Source organism: Anser brachyrhynchus (genome assembly GCF_964034855.1).
Source record: "Anser brachyrhynchus genome assembly, chromosome: Z".
In the NCBI taxonomy this organism is placed as follows: Eukaryota; Metazoa; Chordata; class Aves; order Anseriformes; family Anatidae; genus Anser; species Anser brachyrhynchus.
Window position 1 is genome coordinate 66,801,706 of NC_137697.1, and position 20,110 is coordinate 66,821,815.

Consider the following 20,110-nt stretch of genomic DNA (forward strand, 5'->3'; position numbering starts at 1 on the left):
CATGCGCAAGCTAGGTGATAGGGCCTGCAGTGGGTGTCCCAGTGGTTTGGTAAATGCCCCCAATTAGGCAGTCAGGCCCTGAGGTGGTGGCTACTGGGAGGCATCTGCCTGGAGGTTGGTGCCCCATGGGGTCCTGCAGGGTCTCCACACGGTATATCCTTTTCACCACCCCTATTCTTGACCTGGGGAGAAGGCCGCGGGCCTTGTGCAGGGAGCGAGCAGGGCCAGAGAGGCTGGAGAGAAGGGAAAGCTTTTTCCCCATGTGGGGAGTAGGGCGCAGGGAGGTGGTCTCATCTCCCTGCTTGGAGGGTCTCCAGCCCCCGTGGGATAAAGGCCTGACCCCATGGATGAGACCGCTCTGGACACATGGGCCGGACTTTGAGGCCTCCTGAGGCCCCTACTGGTCCCAATTGTCCTGTGGTGCTGCGGCCCAACAGACAGGCTGCAGTCACTGCTGCTTAGACTCAGAGAATGACTGAGGTGGGCAGTAGCCACTGGAGGCTGATGGGTTTGACCCTCTGTTCAAACCAGAACAACTTCCATCAAAGCTGTTTGTGGCATCACCTCCTCAGTTTTGAGTATCTCCTGTGGTGCAGGTGAAAGCAGGGGCTGAATAAACTCCATCAGAAGCACGGTATCCACAGGGTCTAACACACGTTACAGTTAACAGCAGCATACCCCTTAATTAAAGCACGGGGGCTGATCAGGACTTCGTGCAGAAACAGCTACCTGCAGCAAAAGACCAAAGATTTTGAAGAGAGAGGAACGCAGACATACAAGCAAGGGTAATCAGATAAAGTCATGAAAGAGGTTTTTGGCTGAGCAAGTTTCAAAGTAAAAGCGCGATGCTGTGAAGCTGTGGTACCTCAAAGGCAAACGTCTGAAGCTTCATCCCTAACACGCATCTAATAACAAGCCCAAATGTTTGAGAAAGGTAACAGCCAAAAGCTCATTTGTGAAACACGAAGTTCAATGCCAGTTTCTCTTCCATTTAGAAAATTGTCTCATCATAGTAAGAGAGAGCGTCTTGTCCAACTTGTGTTAAATATGACTGAGGGTTGCCAGGCTTTTGATTTTCAGTAGAAGCAGAAACACAGGAAATTACAGGTCAGGGAATACTGTAATTTAGGACTGCAGACTGTGCATACAGTATTTCTGCCAAAATGTTCAGTAGTATAGCTGAGTGATGAGCTGTGTTTTCAGCTTTCCACACTCATCCACAGGGATGTGTAGGAGAGATCGCCCTCCCTGAGATGTCTGTCTGTTTTCTGGCTACCTATTTACCAGAGGTTAATCCTGCATCACGCTGAGCTCTGCTGGCATTCCCTGGCCTGTCTCTGTGACAGCAGTATTTGGAAATAATTTTGGATAACCTAGATTCTGGAGGAGAGACTTTCCGGCATTTTGGGGTATATTTCTGTTTGATTGATTTTGTTTTGTTTTTATGGTTTCTGTTTGTTTGTTTTTGTTGCTTTGTTTTTTGTTTTTGATCCAAGGGCAGCTGTACAGACAAGCCGCATGGAGTATGCAGGGCCTGGGCAATAAGTAATGACTAATTAACTCCATACAGTTTTTTGGCAGAGAACTGGGCATTGGCAGGCTGAGGAAAATTTTGGGTTCAGTCTGCTGTTAGCACTGTTACTGCCAAAGTTTGACACTTCCCCTGCAGGTCGGAGACTTGAGACATAACTGATGCAAACTGATGAAGATGTTTGTTAATTAATGATCACACGAGAAGGAAATTGGTGGAGCGGCAGAGCTGTCAATGATCTGGGCAATAAGATACACCAGCTTGCAAGTGAGTTACAACGCAGAGCATTGGGCTGGACTACGAAGCTGCCAGTCACAGATTTGAATCCCAGTGAGGTAGGTAAGAACATACTCACACTTGAATGACACCTCTGTAGGTGTGGAGGTGCACATCTGTTTCCCCTCTCACCCAGCTCTGAGGAAACACAGACCTGACAGCAGGCTGCCCAAGGAGGGTCTGAGGTGTCCCCATGGCAGCTCCACACCACGCTTCCTGCGGCTGCGTGTCCTCTGCTGGAGGATCTCCATCCTCTTTTCTCTGCCTGGCTTTACACCATATGCACTTTTCTTTTTTCTTATTTTGAAATGACTTCTTTTTGCCATCCTCACATCTTCCTTCCACCGCCGAGCTCCTCCCAGCAGGAGCCCCAGTTGCTTTTCCCCACTGGTCCCAGTTTTGCTATGTCTGTACCCAAATTTGGTATTTCTGATGCTGGCAATATTGGCCTTATCAATGGGAGTCCCTTGGCATGAGTGGCTTCACAGCCCAGCTTCCCCCAGTGTTGTTCCGCTCAGCCTGGCTGGATTCTGTTTTACCTTACTCACTTCCCAGACACAACGATCTTACTTCAACCTCAATTTCCCTGCCCGTCTCCTCCAGTTTCTCACCACACATGCTGAAGGTCTGGGAGAAACTCAGAGGTCCCGCTCTTGTGGCAGGTCCCCAGCACAGCCCTTCCATCATCCCTTGGTTCCCCCTTGTTCAGAGAAGGGCAGCTGTATTTCTGAGCATTTTTACAGTAGTTGCAGCCCACATGACAGGAGCATCTGGCTGGGCTGTATTTACAGCTATCTGTACCTCGGGCAAATTTTTCATGGGAGTATAAAACACATACAAATAAAATGCAAGCTATAAAAATGACAAGAAGATAATAAAGCATTCCAGTCGCCTCTCTGATAGTGCATTTAAGGGACAAAATGCCCATCCAAAAAAGTAGTGAATAGATGCCACAATGTTTCAGAAAGGCTGTTTTCAAACCAATCGCCCAGTTTGCATTCCCACATGCTCATATTTCAATAGATTCTTTTGTCCATTTGTGGGCCAACCTACTGCTCTGTCACATGTGGAAAGAAATGTTTGGCTGGTGTTATGAATGTGATGACACCAAGATCTCTTTAATTAGTCTCAGAGAAATGCCAGCGTATAAAAGTGCTTACTATGGAAAAAGGGAGACAAAGCTACAGGACTAGTTTTACACATTAGTGTCAAAGTATAACAGTATTATTGTTATTGTTGTTGTTTTTATTGGGTTTTGTTACTCTAGAGTGTGTACACATAGAGAGCTGTGCAGTGCTCCAAGCAGATGGTTGTGTTGGTGGAATCTCCATTAAGCGTTCCTTCACTTTGTGTGCCTTTGTTCTGCTTTCTCCACTGGTTAGTTTATTTGAGGTTGCAAATTCACAGACTGGATACCAAAGTGTCTTTCATTTCGCTCAGAACTTTCATTTTTCAGTCCCGTTGTTTTTGTTAATTTATGGTGCTTAGTAATGACGCACACTACAAAACCAATGGATCAGGACAGAGGCCAAAAATTCTGTGTGTTGGGTTAAGCAAGGCCCTTCTACAAAAGATAATATTTGGGAGCTGCAGCAGTTTTGAGGCTAGCCTTGGGCTTCCAAGAGCTACTGGCATGCTGTCGAAGCCACGGGCTGAAATTAGAGAGCAACCTGGGTTGGCTCAGCAGCCCCACGAGGGGCTGAGAGGTCTTCCTATGCAAGGAGGAGATTGTGCTGTGGCCTTGCAGCAGTTTATATGGGTAAGAATTAAGTATTTCTCACATGAGGCCATTTGCCTGAAACCCAAAGAGCCGGATTGTGCAGAGGCTGAAAATGTTTTTGCTTTCAAACCCAAACAACACGGTTTCTTTCCCAAAACACAACCCGGCGTTATTCTGCTGCACGATGAAAGATCAATTATTCGGGCTGTGAAAGGGAGGCTTCAGACGAGGTGGGTGCCAGCGGTCACCACGCTGTCCCCGGCCCTGGTGGGCTCACAGAGACCTCCTGTCCTCAGCGGCAGCTGCTGGAAGCTGCCCTGATGCAGCTGGGGCAGTCCCTGACCGATCCCAGCAGGAGCAGCCGCTGGGGTTTCAAATGCCCTCTCTGTGCCGAGGGAATGCATGAAATATTTTGAGGAAAAAGCTGGGAGGAACAGCACGATGGCACAGCGTGAGCAGACCGCGTGGTTACGGCTGTGCTGAAAGGGCAGTGCTCGCTCTGGCGCAGAGAAAAGATTTAGGTGGAAGGAGGAGGATTTTGAGCAGCTAGGCATGAAAATCTTTCTGAGTGGGAAGGTACAAAAAGACCCGGTGGTGGAGGTCAGGAAAACTGAGCCAAAGCTTTCTTGGAAGGGGAGAACCAAGAGCAAAATGTTGTTATTGAGTCAGAGCCGCGAGGGGCATTGGGGTGCCCTGGGGAGTTGAGCTTTGGTTGATCCCATACACTGACTGCTCACGAGTGGGTGGAGTGCATTGACCCACTCAGCCCAAAGGGTTGCAGCCTGTTTTATTCTGCCCTTTAGGTGAACCAACCACAGTGAGGAGGGATGGATGACCAGGTGAACGATCTCGGGGAGTGCTCGTGGTCTGGACTGAAACACTGCTGATCTTGCTCCCTCTGGCCAGTCACAAGCATGCAGAAGAAACTAAAAGGGAAGAAGGATAATAAAAAGGAGAAAATTGGAAAAGGAAAAGGGGGAAAAGGAAAGGAAAAGTCACCAGGAAGCTCCCAAAGAAGAGGAGAAAGCAATATTATCAGACATTTACATTCAAAGGTAGCATGGAGTAGGGCAGAAATGAATGTGAGTAGAGATCTTTGCCTCTGGTTACAAAAAATGGTCTATCAGGAACACATTTGAATAAGCATCATTACAGAAAATCTGGATGTGGGAAATCACACAGGAATTAGAGTGATTGTATTTATTTGCCTGATTGTATTTGCCTCTAGTTTTTCCCTCACATCTGGTTTGGATTACCATACTTCTGTCTCTAGTGGTAGAAGTTTGTTGAAATGCACTTATCCAGCTCCTTCCCTTCCTTCTCCTCCCTGCCAGCTAATCACTGAGTGCAGGAAACATTTTTATTTCTAGCAGAAAATTGATGCAGCATGCATCAAAAAAGCAGCAGAAACATGCCCCAGCAAATATTTTTCCACGTGCTTTATTATGAGAAGAATTTTTAAAACAATTGTAATGTGTCCAAGCACTTGTAGGGACATACAGCTTGATCAGAGGGCATTGAAGTAGACTGAAAAACATCTATTGACACTGGTCATGGGATGAGGTCCTGGAAAAAACATGCTTAAGTTTTTCACAATTCGTTTGAAACAGTCTACAGAAAGTACTCATTGCTCTGTTCATTGCTGTAGGGTCCTGTCAGTTTCAAATGCACCCTGGTTTAATTCCACTTTCACTGAGTTTTACAGGGTTCCTCTGCAAGGGCTTTGTGTGCTGCAGCATCTCCAGTTTTCAGAAGCTTGGCTTCTTATTAGAAACCTCCTGCAGTACAAAGAAGCGAGGCATCTTGGAGCCATCTCACACTTGCTTGTGGGCAGAAGTTGTGGAATGCTGACTATTCTGCATTTCAAATCTCTCCAATAGCTGGAGACAAATGAAGCCATTATTATAAACAGCGCTGCTATTTTTTCCCCAACAGAAGCAAGACCCATCTGTTTTTATACTGTTTGAGACTGTGTCTGCAAGGTTGAACAATGCAGAAGGTAGACTGTTTTTGTTTGCTGACTTTGGGGCACAGACATCAGAACCAGGATATTTTCAGTGATTAAGCATTTGAAATCTGCTTGCCTTGGTGCTGGGGAGAGGCTGTAGGTGAGGGCAAGAAAGAGAACCAAGGATAAGACCTACTTGTTTCCACTATTTCTGAGCCAGGAGAGACCTAAATGCTACCTACCAAAAGCTGGAGGGACTTTCCTTGCACCATGGCACCATCTCAGCCTTCCAACTCGTGTGCTGAGAGTAAAAAAGCATCTCCAGGGATCTGGGAAGTGTGGGTTTTGGCAGTTTTCTGGTGCTCCGGGTTGTTAGCCTTACTTTCTGTAGAGGTTGCTCTGATGAGTACAAATGACTCTACAGGCAGGCGGCTGCAGAGATAAAAGGTGATGAGGCTCATTAGTGTTAAGCGATTGTGGCCAGACACAAGAAACCAGCTCGAGACAATGTGGGACAGGAATTACTAAATGTTTGCGGTGCTTTTATAGTGGTTTGCTTTAGTAAGTGACTTCTCTGAAGGAGACATTTCGTTTGCTGTTAAGTTTCCTTGAGACCATTTGATACCTATTCTTAGTGGTGTTATGGGTTAAAGGGTGGCAGAAAAAGCTCTTGAAAGTTGAAAATTTTAGTTAACAAAACAGATAATTTTTCTCCCAAGAGCAGACGTCCCAAAGTCAGTTTAAGCCAAGCCATGGCTTGTTGGTAAGAAAATTAGGCTTTACCCTAGAAGATGCATCTAGCTCTGTATTTCATTGCCATGATGATACAAAAAGGAGAGGAAAAGAGGAAAAGAGGAAAAGAGGAAAAGAGGAAAAGAGGAAAAGAGGAAAAGAGGAAAAGAGGAAAAGGAAAAGAGGAAAAGAGGAAAAGTGGAAAAGTGGAAAAGAGGAAAAGAGGAAAAGAGGAAAAGAGGAAAAGAGGAAAAGAGGAAGAGGAAGAGGAAGAGGAAGAGGAAGAGGAAGAGGAAGAGGAAGAGGAAGAGGAAGAGGAAGAGGAAGAGGAAGAGGAAGAGGAAGAGGAAGAGGAAGAGGAAGAGGAAGAGGAAGAGGAAGAGGAAGAGGAAGAGGAAGAGGAAGAGGAAGAGGAAGAGAGGGCGAGGCAAGGCAACGCAAGGCAAGGAAGGGAAAGGCAAGGCAAGGAGAGGCAAGGAGAGGCGAGGCGAGGCGGGGAGGGGCGGGGAGAGGCGGGGTGGGGAGGGGAAGGGAAGGGAAGGGAAGGGAAGGGAAGGGAAGGGAAGGGAAGGGAAGGGAAGGGAAGGGAAGGGAAGGGAAGGGAAGGGAAGGGAAGGGAAGGGAAGGGAAGGGAAGGGAAGGGAAGGGAAGGGAAGGGAAGGGAAGGGAAGGGAAGGGAAGGGAAGGGAAGGGAAGGGAAGGGAAGGGAAGGGAAGGGAAGGGAAGGGAAGGGAAGGGAAGGGAAGGAAAGGAAAGGAAAGGAAAGGAAAGGAAAGGAAAGGAAAGGAAAGGAAAGGAAAGGAAAGGAAAGGAAAGGAAAGGAAAGGAAAGGAAAGGAAAGGAAAGGAAAGGAAAGGAAAGGAAAGGAAAGGAAAGGAAAGGAAAGGAAAGGAAAGGAAAGGAAAGGAAAGGAAAGGAAAGGAAAGGAAAGGAAAGGAAAGGAAAGGAAAGGAAAGGAAAGGAAAGGAAAGGAAAGGAAAGGAAAGGAAAGGAAAGGAAAGGAAAGGAAAGGAAAGGAGAGGAAACTATAGAAGTTGTAATGGAATTATCTTCTTCTAGGCTTTTTACTGTTTCAAAGTTATCTTTTCAAAGCTTACAAAGATAGTTTTGATTTTCCATGTTATTTGGTTTCAGACAAGGAGTGTTATGGTTTGTAGAAGTGGCAGCCTTACCTGCTGAAAAGACAAACTGAAATTTCTCAGGTTTTCGGTCTCGGGCATCTGAGTCCCTGAGTGCTTCTCCATGTGGTTTACCATGCTCTTGAACTCATTTAGATAAAAGGATCACAGAACTGGCTGAACTGGCACAGTCCTGATGGAACCATTTTTCACACCAAGTAATTCATGGAAGTTATGCAATATATATAAAATCAAAATAATCCCAGAGTGACACATACCTGGAAAAAATATACCAAAAAGCTTTGTATCTGAGGCAAAACAACAGTGAACTGCAATATTTCCGGATAAGAATTCAGTTCTTCCTTTGGTTCCTCCATAGGAAGTGGAGTTGGGATTTCACTGTATGGATCCTGGTTTGCCTCAGGTGGATGGACATCACTTTCAGGCGGTTTCAGATACTTCTTTCTCTTCACTTTGGAGGTACCTGTCAAGAACAAGTCTTACGAGGAGCGGCTGAGGGAGCTGGGATTTTTCAGCCTGGAGAAGAGGAGGCTCAGGGGAAACCTTATCGCTCTCTACAGGTACCTTAAAGGAGGCTGTAGAGAGGTGGGGGTTGGTCTATTCTCCCACGTGCCTGGTGACAGGACGAGGGGGAATGGGCTAAAGTTGTGCCAGGGGAGGTTTAGGTTGGATGTTAGGAAGAACTTCTTTACCGAAAGGGTTGTTAGGCATTGGAATGGGCTGCCCAGGGAAGTGGTTGAGTCGCCATCCCTGGAGGTCTTTAAGAGACGTTTAGATGTTGAGCTTAGTGATATGGTTTAGTGGAGGACTTCTTAGTGTTAGGTCAGAGGTAGGACTCGGTGATCTTGGAGGTCTCTTCCAACCTAGACGATTCTGTGATTCTGTGAATATTTTGTTATGGGCCGACTCACCTCTTTGTCTCATGAAGACCTCACTGAATTTGTAGTTCGATTGGACTGAAAAGACGTGCCGCTCTGGTCTCAGCAGATTCAGGGAGTCTTAGGGGATGCACGAATCTGAAAAACATAATGGAACTTGGTGAGCAAAAGCAGTGGTCCCATATTGACCTCCTAGAGACTAAAGCTGTGAGATTGCAATCCATGTCAACAGGCACAGGAACATGTTGCAACAGTTTATTAAAAAATGGTAATACCAGAATGTGCTTGTGATTAAAGATGCACATGGCATTTAAACAAAAGGAGACTTTGGGGCTGACATCTTTTCTTTTCCATTTTGACACTTTTTTTAGAGAATAAGGTCTCTGGCTCTGAGGCCAGTGGAGGTTTACAGAGCCAGAAGGCACTGTCTCTTTTGTGTCACATGCATGTGGATGGGTGACCACGTTCCCACCTCTCTGTGCTTGCATTGAGCAGTCAGCAGTGACAGAGCAGTGAGCTTTCACAGCTGGGGTGCAAAGAGTCAGTGTGATTAGAGGTCTTTGCCATTAAACTGATGTAAGAGGTTGTGTGGCTGTCTGGATATGGACAACCAGTGATCAGTTTATGTAGTCTGGGAATGCATTTACATAGACATGGGTAATTTAGTCACCATGACACCGAATTGAAGTATCTAGACAGGCCTTCACACTCAGCTTTGTATAATCTTGCTGGAGTTATACCAAGATTTCTGCACGTAGACAGCCCACTTATGCACAATTCCCTTTGTTTATTCAAACCCCTCAATTTCTCGTGAACTACTTGTATTTCCTGGATAAATTGCACTAGTGCAGACAAAACACAAGGATGACTAGACCAGCTATGCATTTGGAAATGCTTTCCCCACTCCTTTCCGTTACTCCTTTGCACCAGCTGCAGTCTTATCTCGTGATGGATTAGCCCGCATTTCCCATCTCTCATGGAGATGAAGGGGTGTGCTGCTACCTGCTCTTCAATGAATAACTGCATCATATTTTATCTACAGACATGAAATTGGTGCTTTGAGAGACAGGGCTGTTATTAAGCTAGCAACTTAATTAAAAAAAGGAAGTCGTGTGCTTTCAGATGAGATTTTAGACAATGAATTCTGCCTTTATTAGCAAGTGAGTCCTTGATGTTGTTTGAAGGAGACAGTCACCGTGGAAAACGTAAGCCTTGTGGTGTAGCTGTGTTTTGGAGCTGTATTTGCCGGTTTCCTTTGTTTCAGGAGGGAGTATCTTGTGTACTTCTCAGGTCGGTAGCGGGCCCTTGTCTGTCCTTCAGCGACTGTGGTAGGAGTAACTGCGAAACTTGCAGGGCTCGCAAGATTACTGCATGTGCAATGAGGAGTTCTCTGTTCTTCTGGGTGTTCCCACAGATCCGCTCAGTGAAAAAGAGAGCATACACAGAAAATTAATGGCTCTACCCTGCTAGCCAGCTCACACAAGGTTAGCCAAGACATCCCTGTGACAGCTGAGGAGCAGCCAGGCTGTGGCCCTCAGCTTTGTCCTGTCCAAAGCAGGCAATCTGGTGGCAACTCAAATGCAAAATCTGATAGTTTTTTGTCCCACAGCCGTAAGTTGGAGCCTCGGTACTATGGACTGAGACCTTCCGTGGGGCATCAGCCCACTCTTCTTGGGGCCTGGTGTTCATGAGAGTGCACCTCTGTTACCAAACTGGTGACACCAATCTCAGAGGACAATTCCCGAGAGTATATTTTTATCTACGTCTGTTTTACAAGACACGCATGCCAGAAATGTTTGAAGGATTCAAGGATTTGTTTCAAGGAATGTTTCAAGGGTTGAATCGTCTTCCTAACTTACGGTAATGTTCAAAATAACAGAATTTCATCATCAAAGTATTCTACCAGCTGATGGTACTGCACCCAGCACATAAACTAATTACACGCTGCAAAGAGCTTCTCCTAACCTTCCTTATCCGAATTGTTGGGCTGGAAAATAGGTTTTAATAATACCTCTGGGAGTTCAATCTGGGGAGAAACAGACCTGAACATCCAAGTGCCCCTTACCACCCACTTCTCTTTTATATCAAGGCTTCTTGAAGTGGAGTGCCTCTTCTCCTGACAAAATAACCCAGATCCAAAACAATTAGGGCTTTGAAAGCTTTGAATTCTCCCTGGAGGCTTGCAAGCAGCCAGTGCAGCTGCCTCAGCAGCACCGTAATGCTCTCCTGTCATACAGCCCCACTTCATAAGTGGGCTGCCAGGTTCCAAATTAGCCTTGGCGTCCAGATAGTGTCATTAAATAGGAGAGATTACAGCCAGAAAGGGAATAGGCCAGCCTGAAGCTGAAATGACATTAATTCACATCTCTTCTGTTGCATATACATCTTTCTGAATGTTGCTAAAATGCTGTGTCCAGCACTCAACAGGTAGGTTTAAATGACAAGCAATAACATTTATCATTGTGTGCGGGTGGGGGTGTCTTTTAAAGTGCATATTCACACCCAAACTGTTCTGATGTGTAATTTATAACTTATCCAAGAGATGTGAACTTTTCTGTGCCCCTCAGATGTGCAAACTGTTGTCAAGTATGTGCAAAACATGACAGGCTTCACTGAGGGTCTCCCTTCAAAATGTGGTTGAAATATTTAGAGAACTGAAAGTCTGCACAATTTTCATTCTTTTCTAAGGTATTTACCCCACGGTGGCATGCCAGGATATACAGCATGGAGTTACTGGGTTTTGCATGAAACGATTCAGTGTGTTTGGTAAAGGGCATAACCTCTATTAAATGCTGGGATTACTGGGAACTTGGGCAAAGAGGGCAGCCTGCAGGACTTTGCATGCAGTCTTTTGACGACCAGCTTTAAGGTGGCAGAGGGACCGTGGGATCTCTGAGCAGGAGTGGAGAAGGTCCGTGGGGAACCTCTGGAATCAGAGGGAAATAGACTGGGAGAAAACCTGGAGACAGATGCAGCAGCAGCCACGCTTAGAGTATGTCAAGTAGCTCTTGGACACCAGGAAGGAGCCGTGCTGGAGCCTTGCTGGCTTTCCCTGTCACTGTAGCTATCTCTGTCATCTCTGTGTGCCCTGCAGTAAGCGGGACACTTACTGAGGGGCGACAGCTCTGTGCTTCAGTGGCATGGGATCAGTGGTGGGAAGCTGGTTTTGGCCACGGCATTGCCGGTGATGTGACTGAAGTCGCTGAAACCAACATCTTTAATCAAATGGCTCTTAATGGAGCAGGAAACTGAAGCAATGCGTGCTTTGTGGATCTGACGGAGTGCCTTCATGTTACATTAATGTTGAAGCAATCCCAGGAGGAGATACAATTTTGCCACTTGTTCCAGGAAAGCATTGAACTGTTTCTGCTGTTTATCCTCAAGCAGTCTTAACCATTTAGGTGGTCACATTATCTGAAAAGCTTTGGCATTTGACGGCTAAGATTCGTGTCCTCTACCAGCTTCTGATACAAATTGAATTTTTTACTCCTGAGCTGAAATTATAGCTACTGTCTTGGAGGGGAAGGAGAGAGAAAGCAAGGATTTCACAAAACTAAATTAATAAATAAAAGGAGGGGACTTATGTTTTGTCAAAACCCAGTAAGATTACAGCACTTTTTGATCCACGCATTTTTGGCAAATCAGTATCAAAGAGACATTGCAATTTTAAGAGCAGAATTAAGCTCAGAGAGCAGCCTGAATGCAACCATTGTTCTGAGGGAAGCCTTGAGCAGTGTTTGAGTTAGAGAAAACCGTGATTGGATTTTGCTGTTTACTTTTCCCCGGGTAGGAATGTCAAACAATAATCTCAAAGGGACAAAGGGCACTGAGTTCCATTCTTGGTCACCCTCATATAAGTTTATAACTTCTTCATTGCTGGGAGTGGAAGCTTTTCTTGGTGTATCCTGCCAAGATTGGGCAAAACTTGTTTCCATATACTTCAAGTCAAAATCTGGAAGGACTTATGAGCACCAGCACAAAGGTTGCGTGTGGCACTGCAGAGCTCTAGAAAAATTTTCTTAACGCAGAGAGAGGCAAGGCTAGTGATTTGGTCACATGCTGCCTTTTCCTTTGAGATATTGTGTTTCTTGCTTAATTTTAGCATTGCTCACTCTGCTTAGAGAACACCAAAGGGGCTGTGCTACAGTAGGAACACTCGGGCCCTGCTCTCCCATCCACTGCCAGCGGCAGGAACCTGTCAGTGTACCCTGCAGGTGGGAAGGCAGGCAGGCAGCAGAGATAAACGGGGAGGTTTTCTTTCCCCCTCACCAAGTTTTCAGCCCAGAAGCCATGTTCTTAAGGCAGTTATGACAGACCTGGAGAAGAGACAGGCAAACTGTGACTCCAGTGCACCAAAACGTGCTCAAGCCTCTGGCACCGCGCAGAGGCCACCAAATGTTCTTGCTGATGCCATTCAGCTGCTGGAAATGAATCTTTCTGCAGGCAACTATAATTACCAGGAGAGTCAGTGGAGGGAATAGCTGTCTTTCTGAGCCACTGAACCAGAAAATAGGCTTTTGACAGGATCATCATAATCTCCGGCCAACATCAACAAAAAGGGCTTCCTGCCCTAATGAAGCTGCTGTGGGGCCATCCAGTTGCTTTTTTTATCCCTTCTTGTGCCCTGCCTCTGACCAGCCCCGGGAACTGGGAGCTCTGACTGCAGGTAGGAGCCATGGCACTGGAGCTGGTTGTGGGTGCTCTGTGAGCCACCTGTGAGCACAGCAAAGCTGGTCTTACAGGGCGTTAATATCACAACACTCACTGCTGCTGCTTGCCACCGTAGTGAGTATGCTGGAAAATCTCCAGACTGCTGAATTCCTTCCTAAATTAAATACAAATAGAGAGAGAAAGTAAGTCAATAATATGGAAAAGCTGATTCTGTATCCACTCATGACATGAGGACTGCTTGAAATTTCCACATCCAAACCACGTTCTTTTGCCAGGCATATCAAGTGGGAGATTTCCAGAATGAGATCCTTTAGCATAAGTGAAAAATCAGGCCTAGCGGTTCAATTCCTAAATATAACAGAGAGAGGATTTACTGCTGTATTATTTCTGCTTAATGCCAACAATTGTAATGTATGTTTGCCATATTGAAAGAAAAACAGCAACATCTGAATGCAAGAACTTTTGGGTAGACTATTTAGACTTTCCACTGACAACATTTACAGCATCTGGGAGCATATGAGATGCACTATTGTATAAAAAGAATAGAAATCCTACTTTTACTTATTTATTTATTTATTTTATGTGAAAGAAACAGACTCTTTGTATTTGTAATCACAGACACAAATGTGCATGGTGGGGAGGATAAATCATCTATCTGTCCCATACAGGAGGAAGTTGGGCAAATTGCAGAGCAAATCCAAAACCTACTGGACAATGTATTTCTTGAAAAAACTGCATTAATTTATCTGGCATACTTCTCCTTCTCCCATCATAACATGTATCCGTGGGCCCTCCCTGTGCTCACCCAGTTGACAGCCTCACCATGAGGGCTGTGAAGGGAGCATGCCTCGCATGAGAGCTGACTCCAAGCTTCATAGGGGCACAGGCAAGGTCTTGCTGTGACCAAACCTCCAGGATTTCTCTTGCCATGCAAAGCTGGTGGCTAGGGAACAGAAACAAAACTAGGAGAGATGCTCCCTGACCGCTGGGGGCTCTGCCTGCTGTGCCATGCCTAGGTTGGTGGATGCTCTGCATGTCACCATAACTGCTGGGGACGCAACCATGCTAGGTCTGCCCCAGGTACAGGATTTTCAAGGGCAGCTGGCCTTCATTGCCCTTTGTAACTCGGGGCTAAATTGGGACTTAGTGCTTGGTGCTGCGTGGAGGATGGTTGTGCTGTGAACTGTGGGCTGTAACCTATTCAGAACTTCATTGACTGGTTCTCTGTATGTGTTGACTCTTTGTTTTCAATTTCTCTACAAAATCATCTTTCTATAGCCTTGGCAGGGGAGAAAAATCCTTCTGGTGACTAAAGGGAGGAACAGTCTTCTGAAGGTGGCTGTACAGAAAGACATGATCTGCAGATATAAAGGTTACATTGGTCACACCCTTGGTACCCTGGATAACATTAGATTTAATAGCAGAAAAAAAGGACTTAGTGTTTTTGTTTGTTTGTTTTAATTATTATTATTTATTTAACTTTTAAGAAATCTTCCAAACACAATGTATCTGATAGCAGCTTAGTTACATGTCATTGGCCATATGCTCAGCAGGTGTAGGCTGGCACAGTTCCGTGTTTTCTGAAAAGCTCTGTAGCTTATAGTCAGTCGCAGGGCCAGTCCTAAAGCATGCAGAATTGAGTGTTGGTAAACACAAAGACATACTTGCTTCAGAGAATGAGTTGTTGAAGTTGTAATTCCAAGGTTTTTATTTCCTTATTTCATTATTTTGCAGCTTAACATACCTACAGCTCCTAAACCTACTTTACTGCGAAATCAGCTGGCCTGAACTGCCATTGATGGTGGTTGACCTAAATGAAAAAGTAAAGCAGAGTCAGCCTTGGGTATATTACTCACCCCAATTGGGAGGCAATCAGCTGCTGTGGACAGTAACTTCTTAACTACTTAAACAGCCCCAGCTGATTCTTCCAGTAAGCATCCCACAATGGCCTCAGTTGCATTGGTTTAAGCTGATTCTGGATCTTGATCTAAAACTAAGCAGGTTTGATTTATAATTGATTAAAAATTATCTCCTAATTTAAATCAGGTTTAACAAAGCCACAGCTATTTCTTCCAGTCTTAAGCCAAAACCATAGCGGGCCACATGAAAAAGGAAAGGGGATGAGGCAGGCTCTAATTTTATCTTTTTTTTTTTTTTTCTTGATAAAGCAGGGTTTATGGTAGAATTTTGGTTACATCCATGTTTCTACTCATCTCCTTGTCCCCAGGTCAAACTCTAGCTGGTTTCAAAAGGTTAATTAAGGGATACAGATCTCAAAGACAAAAAGTTCCAGCATCTTCTGTGCAAATATACATCAGGGTAGGCAAATAGATGTGCGTAAACTTAGTGATCCGCCAGGGAAGTACATGAGTTTAATCATGTCATGCACAAAATAACCAGAGAGAAAAGAGCCACAGGAGAAGTGTTTTAGCTCCACTTGCAAGATCTTGGTTCTTTACGGACATCCAAGCACCAAGAACATCCAACACCTAGCAGAACACCACCAGCACAGGCTGTTTTTGCTAGTTTATGTTGTTCATAAGTAAAGCAGATTTTGCTGCTGGGAAGCCTGCAAGCCTGTGTGTGTTTTCTAAAGTGCCACCTGCCTGCTGTTGATGAGGCCTTTCAGTTCTCTGCGTGTGAACTCCAAGCGAGGGGCTGTAAAATGTTCCCACCCTCCACTGGCAGGTCTACCGGCTGTCTCAGGATGCTGAGCAGTCAGTATGTGCCTACAGTGGCCATGATTAATGGGACAAAACCAAAACAAAATATGTATACCATGTCCAGGCTGAAAGGGTAATAAAAATATCCTTTCACTCAATACAATGCTAGCTGCACTGAAGTAGTACCATTAGATGAAAACAAGTTTTATTGTTGCTAATATGTAACTAAACCTGTCCCTCTGTTCCCTGTTCGTGACTTTCATTTTCTAAATATTGATATATTCCCATAGAAACCTTCCTGCTTCTTTCCTTTACTAAAAGGCATTGCATTGAAGAAAGCCATGTCTGGACCCAATCACAAGTTGGAAGAACATTTCTGCTGGTTTTGGACCTCACCTACAGTGGGGTCACCTGTAGGAAATGTCTCTCCATATCTGTCCCTCCTCACATTCCAGTTTGGTAGAACATTTTTTGTGCTTGGTTGTAAAAGAAAAAGAATAGTTTGCATGAGATTTACCAATAATCTTTAATATGTCTGACTCTGGGCAATTATCTGGTATGATCTCCTATCACTGTGATGTGAGATGAAAGAGGCACTCCTGAGCCCACTGTTATCCTTGTAATAGGTAAAATCACCTGCTGTGAAACGATACCAATGCTATGGTAGAGACAGAGGTTTTCTGGTTTTAGTAGGAGCAGAGACTAGAATACCATTAGTCCTTCTCAGCTCATTCTTTCTTTGCAGACTAAGCATTATTTCCTCAAAGGGCATGCCATTTAAGAGAGAGGAAGGGAAGAAAATAAGGAAGAAATCACCTCTGAAAAGAATTATTACAGTACCACTGTGATCTGCCCCATCTGTGTCCTCCTCTGTTCTGCATCCCCAGTAGTAGAAGACAAACAGCCATCTTCACCCATTTGTTGCTGAATTAAATTACATTTCATTTTGCTTGTACTGAGGATAATTAATCTGAAGATCTCATTTATTACTTAAGCTGCACATTTTGTGTTGTCGGAAGAAGAAACAGCCTTGGTGTTGGCATTTTTGCTTAGAATAACATGGCATATGCAACTGAATCGATTCCTGGCTAAATTCTGCAGGAGCAAACTGATTGATGCAGCTCGCGGTCGTGGTCACTGGCTTCTCTGACAGCAGCAAAAACATTGATTGTTAAAGTGTGGCTGTGGGGTCATCGTGTACCAGTGGACAACGTGACTGCTCGTAAGGGAGGTGCTCACGTCTTCCTTGGAAAGTCACCTGTCCTTCATGTGCCCTTGAGCACTTTGTCTCTTTCACTTCTTGCTCTGGCTGGAGTCTGCTAACACCTCCAGTGATTTGTGATGATTAGAAAGGAGCAAGGGTGTCAGGGACTGAGATTTGGGAGAAGAATCGTGTCTGTAGTTTGTCCTTTTGGGGCCATAGTTTGTCACCAAAAATAATTTCTGCCTTGGCAAAGCTGGCGGTTACTTGATATGCATTAGTGATTCTCAGAAAGGAGAATCCTGTACTCAATGACACTGTCTATCCTTGTTTGAGTGTATATAATAAAATTGATCTTGTCAGCCTAACCTACTGCATTTCTAAAACATCCTTCTCCACAGGCTTTAGCAGGATGCAGGTTTTAAACTTGTGGGGCTACTGGTACAGTGGGAAGACTATAGCTTGTGCAGGTGGTTCAGTTATTTTTAACAGGATACTTGCTTGAAAATAGTTTTACTCTGTCTTCTCCATTAGCCAAAGTTGTTGGGGTTTTGACCTGGCTTGCCAAAAAGTCTTTCCAAATATTATAGCGACTTCTGAGTGTAGTGTTTTCTTTCCACTTCTCTTCTTTTTAGGGATCTAATCCCACAAACTTTCTGTACACATATTTTACTGTCTTTCAGTTTCCTATGTGGTAACGTGAGATGCAGTAATGACAGTGTCAAACCAGGCTGAGGTGCCATTTTATTTTGGGTTAGGGGCCTCGGCTGATACACCGTCTCTTTTCCTCCTGATTCTTCTTTTCCCACTGGCTCAAGTGATAAGTCACAAGGCCCTCAAGTCTTTGCAGGCATGGAAAAGAAAGAGGCTTTTGCTGAGCTAGGAGGGCGTCTTTATTTTTCCTACCAAGACAGTCTCAACATCGTGACTGTAAAGGTGTGTTTAGCTGTACAACGGGACAGCAGAGTCCCACAGACTCCACGGACCAGATAAGCCTCAAAAAAACGATGGGCACATAGTGCTTTATCTCATCCTGCTACCTCGACGGAAGGGGTTATGTCTGGGACTCTGCCCCGCCGTGGGCACACTTATACGACCCTGCAGCACAAACTGACCCCCTCAGGGTTACGACGAGCCCCGCGGGGAGGTTTTAGGGACCTCCCTGCCTAATTACTGACCAAAGTCCGCCGGGACGAGGCGAGCTCCCCCGGGGGGCCGAGCGGTGCAGCAGGGCCCCCCGCGGGACTCCCCTCAGGGCAGCGCCGCCATTTCGGCGGCCGCGCGGCCGCCCCGCGCCCGACAGGGGGCGGCCGAGCCGAGCCGAGCCGAGCCGTGCCGGGGCCGAGCCGTGCCAGGCTTGTGGGGCCGGGGCGGGGGAGCTGCGTCCTGCCTCCGCCTCGGCGTGCGGCGGGGCAGGCACCTGGTCGGGCGGCGGAGAGGTGGAGGTAAGGCGGGGGCGGCGGCGAGTCGGTACCGGGCTGAGGGACGAACTTCCCCGGCGGCAGCGGGCGGCCGGGACGGTGGCGCCCCCCGCGCACCGCCCGCCCTATTTCCACTGTTCTTAGCCCAAGTGGCGGTACCCCCCCATTCCCTCCGCTGGACCCCGGCTCCCCCCTCTCCTCCGGGCCGGGCTTGGCTCCGAGCTCCGTGCGTGCCCCTCTGCCCCCGCCTCAGTTTTGCGGGGTGTCGGGCCAGAAGGGCACGCCGGGCTCCGGAGCCCCTGGAGGGGCTCTGCCCCTCCACCCCACAGGTAGGTGCTGCGCGCATCCCCGCAGGGCTTTGGGGTTCACTCGGCGAGGTGCTGGCCCCGCAGACCTGCTGCTGAGGCTCTGTGGGGTGTTTGGGCACCCTGCTTGAAATCCAGGCGGGTTTGGAAAATCCCAGCCTGGCGTCGCCCTCCCAACCCTCTCACCCTCACCGCCAAGGGAGAGGTGAGAGCAGAGCCATGGAGGCATGTGGACGGGGCACCGCAGGCTGGGAGTTCCCTGCTCACCTCTTTTTGTCCTTTTTTTTGGTGGCATGGCTAACGTCATCGTGGCTGCGCTTCGCTTCACGCTAGGGGTGAAGTTGGTGACTTGAGCAGCCATGCCGCGGACCTGTGTGGTTTAGGGACAGGCTCAGCATGCCGGGTCTTGTGTTTGGTTTGCGGGGATGTCTGCTCCTTGAAAAGTGGTTTGCGATAAACTTCCTCATTCACTGGAGGAACGTGGATTTGATATCTCCGTGCACATCTTTGCATCGTCACGGTGTGACAGCCTGACAGCTGGTCTCCCAGAGGCTTACCCAGGGCTTGTTACGGAGAAGTGAGGAACTGCTGGTGCGAGAACCAGCAAGCCCTAGAGGTACCCACTGTTGGCTTAAGAGCTGCAACTCAAGCATGGAGCGGTCCTGGTTGGCGGGGATCCTGGGGAGTCCTGCTTGCAGCTGATCCTGCAAACCATCTGCCTGTCTTCTGGCATCCAGATGGCATCCGAAGATGTAGAAGCCTTCTTGCTCCAACCTGGTGGTCAGATCAGCCTGTTCTGAGGCTGGCTGTGGGCAGCGCTCATAAACAAAATGTTCCAAATGATGCTGGGGTGTGTCCTGAACCAAGTCAGAGCAAGAACTGGTTGCCTCTTTGATTATCGGAGGGATAAAGGGTGGCGGAGGATCCTTCCCACCTCTGCTCATATTGCTGTAATTTCTCATACAGACAACAGGGTTGTTTTTGTTCCTCAAGCTATTTAATTGCATTTTTAGTGTCCTGGTTTCAGCTAGGATAGAGGTATAATTTGCACAGGTATAATTCATCTATAACCAGGGGTACTGTCACTGCTTGTAAAGAGTGGAACAGAAGGAGAAAATTTTATGGATGTTTTTGAACTGGGGAGTTCACAGTCTGGGTGCTCTCCAGTATGTAGTTAGAGAACCTGTTGCCCTCTCTCCCACCATAGTGAAGCAACTTATCCTAAGTTTCCTATTCATCTGCATACTCTTCTGAGTCAACCAACATTTGTGACAGATTTCCTTCTCCTCTTGGCAGGGGGGAGAGGGGGGGAGAGAAGAGTGTTCCTGGCATGAAAGAGGAAGAGACTGTTCTTTTGTAGCAGAGACAGTGTGCAAATCTCAGAGCAGGCAGGACAGAAGGAAGAGGAACACAAGGTATGCAGGGTGCAGTCAAGCAATACTGGCTTTCAGAAAGTGCTGAAGAGTAGAAAGAGGTGGATGCAGAAGAGTATGGTGTTGTTTGGCATCAAGCAGCTAGGAATTAGGATTTAATACTGTTTGCTACAGTGTTGGTGTAGTAGCCGGTGCTGCTTAGAACACATTACTGAGCGATGTGAAACTTGGGACTGGACCAAATCACTTCAG

General features: G+C 46.5%; 1 protein-coding gene and 1 long non-coding RNA gene across 9 annotated transcripts in view; both read left to right on the forward strand.

Annotated features, from left to right (window-relative positions):
- Positions 1 to 953: 953 nt before the first annotated feature.
- Positions 954 to 4,953, forward strand: LOC308185886. Its single transcript, XR_013943803.1, has 3 exons — positions 954 to 1,409; positions 1,670 to 1,866; positions 4,331 to 4,953. It is a non-coding gene; the product is annotated as an uncharacterized lncRNA (long non-coding RNA).
- Positions 4,954 to 17,827: 12,874 nt separating this feature from the next.
- The window catches only part of MOB3B (MOB kinase activator 3B), a 91,377-nt gene continuing 89,094 nt past the window's right edge, over positions 17,828 to 20,110 (forward strand). For 4 of the 8 annotated variants that reach the window (XM_080572944.1, XM_080572945.1, XM_080572940.1 and 1 more), the window contains exon 1: positions 17,828 to 18,204. The gene's annotated coding sequence lies outside the window, so the exon portion shown is untranslated. The other 4 variants (XM_080572941.1, XM_080572943.1, XM_080572947.1 and 1 more) reach the window with 3 other exon arrangements.